Source organism: Phyllostomus discolor, chromosome 7 (assembly GCF_004126475.2).
Source record: "Phyllostomus discolor isolate MPI-MPIP mPhyDis1 chromosome 7, mPhyDis1.pri.v3, whole genome shotgun sequence".
Classification (NCBI taxonomy): Eukaryota; Metazoa; Chordata; class Mammalia; order Chiroptera; family Phyllostomidae; genus Phyllostomus; species Phyllostomus discolor.
Window position 1 is genome coordinate 100,036,247 of NC_040909.2, and position 12,138 is coordinate 100,048,384.

Here is a 12,138-nt window from a genome sequence, read left to right on the forward strand (position 1 = left end):
TAAAAAAATAAATAAAATCTTTAAAAAAAAAACAAAACCAGGAGCGCGTGAGGCATCCGGGGCACGCAGGATCACGGCAGGTCGACCCTGAGTACTCGAGAAGCAGCTGGCAGACCCAGTGAGGTGGCAATTGTGGACGGGGTAGAGCGCACAGCCCAGGATCCCAGGGAAGGGACTGTGGTCTCAGGAGAACGGAGCTACTGCCATTGTTCCCTCCTGCCCCTGCCCCCACATACAACGTCACAATCTAGCGACTGGGGTGCCCAGCCCCGGTGAATACCTAAGGCTCCAACCCTCACCATAACAGGAGTGACCAGACCAAAAAAAAAAAAAAAGAGAGAGAGAGAGAGAAAGAGAGACATGTCTCAAACAAAAAAAACAGATCAATGCCCCAGGGCTCATCCTTTTGAGCGACCAAGAGATAGCCAATCTATCAGATGCACAATTCAAAATACTAGTGATCAGGAAGCTCACAGAATTGATTGATTCTGGGTGCAAATTACATGAAAAAATACAGGTTACCATAAAAGAGATGAAGGAAGATGCACAGAGAACCAATAGTGTTGGGAAGGAAACTGGGACTCAAAACAATTGAGTGGACCAGAAGGAAGAAAAAAACAACCAAACAGGAAAGAATGAAGAAATAAGAATTCAAAAAAAATGAGGAGAAGCTTAGGAATCTCCAGGACATCTTTCAATGTCCCAACATCCGAATTATAGGGGTACCAGCAGGGGAAGAGGAAGAGCAACAGATTGAAAACGTATTTGAACAAATAATAAAGGAGAACTGCCCCAATCTAGCAAAGGAAATAGACTTCCAGGAAATCCAGGATGCTCAGAGAGCCCCAAAGAAGTTGGACCCAAGAAGAAACACACCAAGGCACATCATCATTACATCAGCCAAGGTAAAAATGAAGGAGAGAATCCTAGAAGCAGCAAGAGATAAGGGCACAGTAACCTACAAAGAAGTTTCCATCAGACTGTCAGCTGATTTCTCACAAGAGACCTTACAGGCAAGAAGGGGCTGGAAAGAAATATTCCAAGTCATGAAAGACAAGGACCTATATCCCAGAATACTCTATCCAGCAAAGCTTTCCTTTAGAATGGAAGGGCAGATAAAGTGCTTCTCAGATAAGGTCAAGTTAAAGGACTTCATCATCACCAAGCCCTTTTTTTATGAAATGTTAAAGGGACTTATCTAAGAAAAGAAGATTAAAAAACATGTATAGTAAAAGGACAGCAAACTCACAATTACTAATAACCACACCTAAAGCAAAACCAAAAGAAACTAAGCAAACAACTAGAACAGGAACAGAACCACAGAAATGGAGATCACATGGAGGGTTAGCAACAGGGGAGTGGGAGGAGGAGAGAGGGGGAAAAGGTACAGAGAATAAGTAGCATAGGTGGTAGGTTGAAAATAGATAGGGGGAGAGTAAGAATAGTATGAGAAATGTAGAAGCTAAAGAACTTATAAGTATGACACATGGACATGACTAAAGTGGGGGATATGGGTGGGAGAGGGTGTATAGGGTGGTGGGGAGTGAAGGGGGGAAAATGGGACAACTGTAATAGCATAATCAATAAAATATATTTAAAAAAGAAAGAAAAAGTATATTTAAAAAAATAAAACAATCATAAACTGTAGGGGCTCCACCTGCAAGGCACGCCCCACCCTGTCTGCCACGGATGAAAGGTGGCCAGTCTCTCAAAGAAGAAATGCCTGGAGCCTGTTCATCAATGGGCTTTTATTGGGTTCAATTTGCACAGGAATACAGGTCAAGTTCATCAATCATTGTCAGGCAGTGATGATCAAACAATAGATAACACACAAAAAACTATGAGGGCTTATTCTAAGTCAGGGTCAGTTAGTTAAAGGGCTATAAAAACTTTGGGAAACAAGCTCATTTCACGCTTGGACCCTTGTCAGAAAATTGAGGACATTCTCAGCAAAGCAAGTTTCACAGTATTTTACGTATTCTTTCTTAGGCCTGATTGCCCCAGGGAACCAGCTCTTTCCAGCACAGGGCTGCACCACCCTCTGTCATCGTTTCAGGCTCAAATCAAACAGGGGAAGTAAGGCAGCCAAGAAATTAGGAGACATCTCAGACAGAATGAGAACTCTGGCTGTGTCAAAGCCAAGGGGTGAGGGTCCATCACCCCCTTTTTCTATAGCCCCCCAAGTCCTTCCCTGAGAGCCCCTTCATGACCATGCTTGTCTTAGGTCATCCCTCCCTTGAGGAATCTTACCTGTCATTGGCTAACCAGTCATCTGCTGGGGCCAGGCAGGGTGAAGTGAAAGCAGGCAGAGGCAGAGCCCCTCCCTGGAAGATAAGCTTTGTCTCCTTAGTGGCTTTTGGTCCCAAGGTCTCTCACTCAGCCTTAGCTATAGGGGGTTACAGCTTCTGAAACCAGGCAGGGTGGTCCCCAACAATAAGCAACAATTTTTCATCATTGTTAGGCCACTCTAAACTGAGCCCCACAACAGGAAACTACACTATTTTCATAGGTTTTAGTATATATGGCGATAGGAAAAAAATTTTCAACCATATTAAAACAGAAATGACAACTTAAGAAATTGGAAAAATTATTTTCTTGCTAGAATTATAAAACTACCTTCTGACTTAATACAATGTTTACAGTTACTTCAAATTTTCAAATTATTCTATTGCCTTGTGCACCAACAGTAACACTACCAGAAGTATCTCCTAGTACAGTTTCAAACTTCAGGGCAATGGTTCTGAAACATCAGCATGCATGCCTCAGAATCCCCTGGAGGTTTTGTTAAACCAGGAATTGCTGGGCCTCAGCCTTTCTGACTCAGTAGCTCCTGCTGGATGGGGGCGGAGAATCTGCACTGCTACCGGGTTCCCAGTGATAGGTAGTGCTGCTGGTCTGGGAGCCACACTTTGAGAACCTCTGCCTAGGGCATCCTTGTTTTAGCCCAGAGCAGCCAATAGGCCCAATTCAACCTGTCATTTCTTCATATACTATATTTTGCCGTGTATAATGTGCACCGACGTTTTGGGCCCAAACTTTCAGGAAGAAAATCTTTCGTTTTAACTTTTTCATTCCATATCTTATTTATTTATATTTAGATATTTGTTTTTTGCATTATTTTGTTTTGCACATGGATATTGTTATTGCTTTCTGGAGTTACACTTTTAATGCATAAGCATAAATACAAGAATTAAAAACATTTATATGGATACACAATTAGTACTACCCATGTATATAGTGCACATCCTTATTTTTTCCCTCAAAAATTCAGGCCAAAAAGTGTGCATTATACATGGCAAAATACGGTAAGTAGTTTTGTCATAACCCAGCCACACTCATGTATTTACATGTCGCTCATGGCTGCTTTCTTGGTACAGCTGCAGAGGTGAATAGTTGCAACAGATTTTACAGCCTGTGAAACCTTTTTTGGTCCTTTGCAGAATATTTACTGCCTGGTCTTTTGTAGGAAAAAAAAATGCTAATCTCTGGTCTAGAGCATCAACTTCTAGCCCATAGTCAACCATGTGCATAGCTTCCCAGACAGGACAATGGATGATTACAGATGATAAACCTGTAAAGCCACTGCCACAATTTGGCATTAGTGCTTCTTTCACTAAATATACATTTTGATAAAATTTTACAATAGCCCTGTCTCTGTATGGGTCATCTGTAACTATATATACATTTTTTAAATATTTGTTCAAAACCTTGCTTTACATTCAAATCATTATTTTTCATTCTTTTAATGAAAAGATTTTTTTTCAAAAGGATCTCCATATACCTTGGAAAGTAAAGAATTATTGCAGATATCTATGTTATCTAGTAACATAGGAAAACTGGAAGGATGCAGCATTTATTTTAGTGGAGTTGCATTTCACACAGAGATATATACACAGGGAAAAAAAACCTCATGGAGTCAAAATTATGCTTGGAAATCTAAGTCACCTTTAAAATACAGTATACAACATTTACAGACCATGTTGGAAGCAGACTCTCAATATGTCCAACACAGTCACTTTTTCCTTCAGTGTTCAAACAGATGGCTCATTCTTTGGGTGAGCACCAGATGAAGTAGTTGGCTTGCATTTGAGGCCATCTTGTATATAAAAAACTACTTATCTTTAAACACTAGAATCACACTCCACACAGTGAGAAGCTCACATTACAAGGCACAACGAATCTATGACCAATTGAAGGAGCTGTAAATTAATGTCTCCCTTTTAACACTTAATCTGGGGAATACTCAAGAGAAATGCTAGGCAGAAGGGACCACACGACTTAAATTCTCTCTCTACCCGCCAGCACACACAGTTGGATGCTTAAAGAATGTGCTTCTGACGGGACTCCCCTGTGTTCATGAAGATACTTACAATGAAAGCTGACTGGGCCATTTCATCACCATCTACCTCTGACCCCTGAAGTTATGGACATGGCTGAATCCTCACCGTAACAAAATACAAACACTCCTATTCCACACAGACTAAGCTGCCTTGGGCTACTTCTGACAAAGGCAACTGAACAGGCTATCACTGTATGGCCACATCCTTATTTAGAACAAATACCTTCAAAATGATCAGAAGGATAAAGTAATAAAGTCTGTGAGCTCAGTAGCAACCAGGAAATATAAATTTTACACTTTACCAATTGGCATTATAGGGTTAGTAAAAACTAGGAATACCATCTATATCTACTTTGCTGAAAGAAGATAACAAAGCTTAAAACATTTTCTTCTTGGTAAAACTGCCTTTCTCTAACTAAAGCAAGAAGGCCAAGTAAACAATCTGCATTTTAATTCTCCTACTTCTGCATTAAAAGAAAATCATGGAACTTCAGTCAAGATGGTGGCACAGGCACATATGGCTCACCTATTCACACAGCCACATCAAAATTACAATTAAAGCACAGAACAACCATCACTCAGAACAATCAGATACCAAGTTGAATGGAAGTCTGCCAACAACAGAATTAAAGAAACTACATCTTTCCAGACTGAACTGGCAAGCTGGTGCCATATCTAAGATCCCATCAACCCAGCTAACACTATTTGACTTGCCTTGAAGATACTCAGAGACTGCACAACACCCAACTTACAGGCCTACAGAAGCTGCTTTTCCATATGAATGGCTGGCCTTGGCTCATGCTCCACCACTTCCTAAATCCTCTGAAACAAGCAACAGCTGGTCTCAGTAGGCCCCAGGCTGGGCACTAGCAGCAGTCAGCCTAGATTCACAGCTTGGCTTCACCTGGGAATCTCCAAGCCCAGCACAAGTGGCAGTCATCTCAGATTGCTTTATAGTTCAGGCAGGGTGGCCCCCAGGACACAGATGGGGGGTGACTTTGTCCTGCACCACCTGGAAAACCCCAGGGCCAAGTACACCCAATGGACAGCTACAGGCCACAACAAAGCACCAACACCCTGCCCCCTACAGCCGATCCTCCTCAGAGGGTGGAAATCGGTGTTAAGTCTTCACAGCCAATCTTTGCAGCTGACTGGTCTGGGTAAATCCCTCCCATTGATCTGCCAACAACAATCAAGGCTCAGTGGAGGATGTAATCAACCTACATGGAAGGCACACCATGAGTACCCAGCTTGGGTGACAGGGGAGACTGTGCCACTGGAACCTACAGGACACCTACTACATTAGGCCATACTACCAAGACATGCAGTCAAAGTAGCTCTACCTAATACATAGAAACAAACTCAGGGAGGCTGCCAAAATGAGGAGACATAGAAACATGGCCCAGATGAAAGAACAGATCAAAACTCCAGAAAAAGAGCTAAATGAAATGGAGATAAGCAATCTATCAGATGCAGAGTTCAAAACACTGGTTATAAGGATGCTCAAGGAACTTAGTGAGGGCTTCAGCTGCATAGAAAAGATCCAGTCTGACACAAAGGATACACTAATTGAAATTTAAAAAACAATTTTCAGGGAAACAACAGTAGAATGCATAAAAATGAGAATCAAATCAATGATTTGGAACATAAGGAACCAAAAAACAACCAATCAGAACAATAAGAAAAAAGAATCCAAAAAAGTGAGGATTATATAAGCAGCTTCTAGCACACCTTTAAGAGGTCTAATATTCACATCAAGGAGCACCAGAAGGAGAAGAGAATGAGCATTTATTCTCTTCTGTTCAATTATTTTCAAATAGAATTGAAAATCTATTTAGAAAAATAATGAAAGAGACTTCTGGTCAAGATGGAGGCATAGGAAAACATGCTTCACCTCCTAGTGCAACCATAGAAAAAATTACAACTAGACTTCAAAACAAATAACACCCAGAACAGTCAGAAAATCAAGCTGTGTGGAAGTCTGACAACCAAGGATTTAAAGAAGCTACATTCATCCAGATGGGTAGGAAAGAAGGGACAGGATGTGAAGACAGATGGAAAGGCAGAGAAATACAGTGTGGTGCAGAGAGGCAGTGGCAGTGGAATGGGCAGCCCCATTCACATGTGGTAGGTAAAAATTGGGAGGGATACCGTGAAGGGAGCAATCCCAGCCCCAGGCAAGACTGCACAGTCCAGAGTTCCAGCACCAGGAAGATAAGTTCCCATACTTCTGGGTGTACAAACCAGTAGGGGTTGGGAGAGTGGAAGAAACTGCTGAAGTTCCAAGAGATTCCACTTAAAGGGCCTGCATGGACTTAGAACATACACAGACCCACCCCATCTGGGATTCCACACCACAGCAACAGTTGGAAGGGAGGCAGTGGCATACAAAGAGTGCCTTTTCTACAACAGGCTATTCTACTAAGATAGGGAGTCAAAGAAACTCTACCTAATACACAGAAACAAACACAGAGAGGCTACCAAATTGAGGAGCCAGAGAAATATGGCTTAAATGAAAGAACAGAATAAAACCCAGAAAAAGAACCAAAATGGAGATAACCAACCATCAGATGCAGGGTTCAAAACACTGATGATCAGGATGCTCAAAGAACTCATTGAGTGTGGCAACAACATAAAAAAGACTCAGAAAGAAGTGATGGTTTCACTAAGTGAAATAAAGAAAAATAAAGAAAAATCTACAAGTGATCAAACAGTGGAGAGAATGAAGTTGAGATTCAAGTCAATGATTTGGAGCATAAGGAAGAAAAAAGCATTCAACCAGAACTTCAAGAAGAAAAAAGAATTAGAAAAGAAGTAGGATAGTATAAGGAGTTTCTGGGACATCTCCAAATGTACCAACATCAAAATTACAGAGGTGCCAGAAGGAGAAGAGGAAGAGTAAGAAACTAAAAACTTACTTGAAAAAATAATGAAAGAAAACTTCCCTAATTTGGCAAAGGAAATAAACATGAAAGTCCAGGAAGTACAGAGTCCCAAACAAGTTGGACCCAAAGAGGACCACACCAAGACATATCATAATTAAAATGCCAAAGGTTAAAAATAAAGAGAGAATCTTAAAAGCAGCAAGAAAAAGGCAGAGCATTACCTACAAAGAGTTCCCATAAAAATGTCAGCTGATTTCTCAAGAAACTGCAGGCTAGAAGGATTGGCAAGATGTATTGAAAGTGATGAAAAGCAAGGGCCTACCACCTAGATTACTCTGTCCAGGAAAGCTATCTTTTAGAATGGAAGGGCAGATAAAGTGCATTCCAGACAAGGGAAAGCTAAAGGAGTTCATCATCACCAAGCCATTATTATATGAAATGATAAACAAACTGACTTAAGAAAGAGAAGATAATTAAAACTATGAACATTAAAAAGACAACAAATTCACAACTACCAACAACTGAATCTAAAAAAACAAACAACCAGAACAGGAATAGAATCATAGATATGAAGATCATTTGGGGGTTATCAGCTGGGAGAAGGAAGGGGAATAAAGGGGGCAAAGGCGCAGGGATTAAGAAGCTAAATTGGTAGATACAAAATAGATGCGGGGGGGGCGCTGTTAAGAATACTATAGGAAATGTAGATGCCAAAGAACTTACAAAATACATGTACAACTCATGGACATGAACTAAGGTGGTGGGATTGCTGGAGAGAATGGTGGTACCAGGTGGAGGGGGGCAAAGGGGAAAAATTTGGGACAACTGTAATAGTTTAATCAATAAAATATCTTTTAAAAGAAAAATTACAAAAGAAAACTTCCCTAATTTGGTGAAGGAAATAGACATGCAAGTCTAGTACACACAGTGTGTCCCCAACAAGACAGGTGCAAAGAGGCCCACTCCAAGACACATTATTAACTGAAATGCCAAAAGTTAAAGATAAGATTAGAATCTTAAAGCAGCAAGAGACAAGAAGTTAGTTACCTATAGGGGAGTTCTCATAAGACTGTCAGCTGATTTCTCAAAAGAAACTTTGCAGGCTAGAAGGGATTGGCAAGAAATATTCAAAGTCATGACAAGATAAGCCAGGTGATAAAAGACAAATACCATATGATCTCACCTATAAGTGGAACCTAATCAACAAAACAAACAAGCAAGCAAAATATAACCAAAAATAGTGAACTAGAGAACAAACTGACAGTAACCAGAGGGGTGGAGGGAGAGGGATAATGGGGGGATAACAGGGGAGGCCCATCAAGGAACATGTATAAAGGACACATGGACAAGCAAAAGGGGGTAGGTTTGAGAATGGGAGGTGGGGACAGGTGGGGCACGGTGCCAAGGTGGGTTGAAAATGGAGATAAACTGTACTTGGACAACAATAAAAAAATACATACACATATTTAATCAATTAGGTTTCAATTGAGAACTTTACATAAAACACCTTAAATAGGGTATGAATTGTATTTTTAAAAAGAAAGAAAAGCAGGGACCTACAGCCAAGATTGCTCTACCCAGCAGATATCATTTGGAAGGGGCAGATAAACAGCTTGCCAGACAAGAAAATATTAAAGGAGTTCATCATCACCACACCATTGCATGAACAGTTAAAAGGACTTATTTAAGAAAAAAAGTATGAACAAAATGACAAAAAAAATATAACTATCATCAATTGAATCTAAAAACCAAACTCAGCAGTCAAGAATAGATACAGAATAATGGATACTGCAGGCGTTTTGATGGTTGCCAATTAGAAGGGGTGTGTAGGGGAATGGGTGAGGCGGTGAGGGGATTAAGAAGCACAAATAAAGTTACAGAAAAGCCATGGGGATGAGAAGTATAGTATAGGAAATGGAGTAGCCAATCCATGGACATAAATAAAGGAGTGGGGATTGCTTGAGATTGGAAGGTGCTGGGTGAAGGGGAGCAAAGGGGGAGAATCTGGACAACTGTAATAGTATAATCAATAAGTGTTTTTTAAAAATCAGAAATGGTCCTGGCTGGTGTGGCTCAGTTGGAGTGTCATCTGGCAAACCAAAGGGTCACGGGTTGATTCCCAGTCGGGACACTATCTAGGTTGTGGGTTTGGGATATGTGAGAGGCTACCGATCAATGTTTCTCTCCCTCTCTCTCTTCTCCCCTCTCTCTAAAATCAGTAGGCATGTCCTCAGGTGAGGATAAAAAGAAAAAATCAGAAATATAGTTGTAAGGAAGCTTAAGATGGATGAGAAAAAGTTCACAATGTTCAAAATTAAGGAATTCATTTGATGTACTCAAAAATCATTGTTTGACTCAGTTTTTAAAAAAATTTTATTGATTTAGAGAGAGGAAGGGAGGGAGAAACACTTATTTGTTGTTATGCTTATTTTTGCATTTATTGGTTGATTCTTATATGTGCCCTGACCTGGGATCAAATCCACAACCTTGTTGTATCGGAGACAATGCTTTATCCAACTGAGTTACCCGGCCAGGGCTATTTGAGTCAGTTTAATAAAATGTCATTGTTTAATCAGTACATTTATGGCATTACTACTTCCACACTCTATGTATTACCAGTACTTCTCCACTCACACTTTGGGCAGGCCGATCCTCTACATTTGGGACTATGCTTAGCACTGGAAGATGTTTAGCAGCCCCAGCTCCTGCACACTAAGTGCCAGTAGTTCGTTCCCTTACTATGACCATCGCAATGTGTGGGCACAAAGCATGAACATGCCCCCAAACATTGTGAAAACTATACCACTCACCTTGACCCCTTCAAGAACTAGCGATGGGCATCACAGTAGGTCGTGGCAAAGTTAGCCCATTTCTTGGAATGGTTTTTTAGGAGACTGCATATATTCAGTGTAAGATTTAGTTGGAAAATTTTTCTATAATTCATAATTTGACATACTGATTTATTATTGAGCTAGGTTAACTTTATTTTTTGTTTTTATTTGAGAGAGAGGGGAAGGGAGGGAGAATGAGAGGGAAAGAAACATTGATGCGAGAGAGCGTCGATTGGCTGCCTTCTGTATGCACCTTGACTGGGGACCGAATCTGCAACCCAGGTGTGTGCTCTGACCAGAATCAAACCAGCAACTTTTCTGTTTGTGGGCCAACACCCAACCAACTTAGCTACACAGGTAGGGCTAGGTGGTTTTAACTTTAGAATAATATATCCATATGATATTAATTTTGAATATTGTGTATTCTTAAAGAGTTTTGGTCAATTAATTTGAAGAAGGATTCTGAGTCAGAACTATAAATTTAGGAGTTGTACCTTTCTCCCTATCATGTTTCCCACCCCACCCCCAATCACCATACAGGATGGACCTCTTTTTAATTTGAATAAAATATAATGGAAAATAAGGGTATCTCCACAAATTTCACATTATCGTGCAAGATTTTTCTTTAAAACAACTCATTTATTGACATTAATTTTTATAGAGCACACATATATTAGTTTTATACTTACTTCTGAAAAATTGTTATATTTATACATAACACAAAGATATTACACTGCAGAGTCCCTGCACAATTTTAAGAACTACAAACCATAAAACTTTAACTGAGCAAGACTGCATGGTATCAAATTAAAATGAATGTGAATCTGAAATCTCAAAACTGGGTACAGAATCCCTCTTCTTTCATACTTGTTCTTCAATGGTTCATCTACCGGAAAAGGGTGGGGGTGTGATTTCATTTAAAAGAAAACTTTCAAATCTCCAGTTGAAATCAAAACCACTCCTTAGACAGCACATAGGTACAGAATCTGTTTTATACAAGTGTATATTGAAAATAAACCAAAATATCTGTAACACTTGTGTATTTGATAGTTACAAACTGTAATGCACATGATAGATCCCTGCACCTGCATATGCACATAAACTGGCTGTATTTATTTTAATAATGAGATTGCCTCTGTAGAGTAAATGATACAATAAATGCTCAACTATTTTGAATGGCTGCTATTTCGATTTTATGGTTAGTGATGTGTGTTCATTGTTTTGAAAATGTAGACAACTGAAATTAAAGTCAATACCATTCCTCTCCAATACACACTAATAGGTATGTTATGCATAAACACACTTATTACAGTCATAACTTACTAAGAAGTCATGTAAAATAGCTGCCTTTCTACCGATGACATTTTTGCTTCTAGAGTTTAGATTAATATTTTTAATTTGGAGAATTTATAAATATACAGGAAATGTGTGACATCCATTAAACAAGACCCACAGACCAAAATAATTCTGTTTATGTAACAGTAGCAGCTATAATTTATAAGATACCAAATAACAGCACAAGCTCATTACAACTATCAAAGGTTTCTTCATCCTAAAACATTTATGCTTTTGAATAGTTGCTAGCTTTAAATTTTTCATATTCATTTTAAATATTCAATTGCTTTCTGCCCACCAGTGCCTTCAGAAATTTTTGAACTAGTATATTGCCTTTTGGTATCTTTTTACTTTGATCATGGTCTGTATTCTTGATACTTGGAGAATCCAAACACTTTGAGGTATTGTCAAAGTATTTTAGAACAGGTATACTATTTGGGGCTAAAATAAAGGAGAACTTCAAGGTTAAAAAACTCAAAATCTATAAAGAATATCTACCACCAAATAGATGGCACCATGCTTGATGCTATTTATTTGAGACCCACTGAATTAGATGCCACGGGTCACATGGCAAGATCAGAAAGTAGATGGTAATCTAGGACTCTGATGATCATTCATGAAAATAAACTCATCCATGTTAACATAAAAAATGTAACGGGCTAACTTATTAAGACTGAGCACATTCTCTTTCTGGTCAATTTCAAATAGCCTTAACATAAAACTGATTTAATTTGCCTTCTTAATCCAC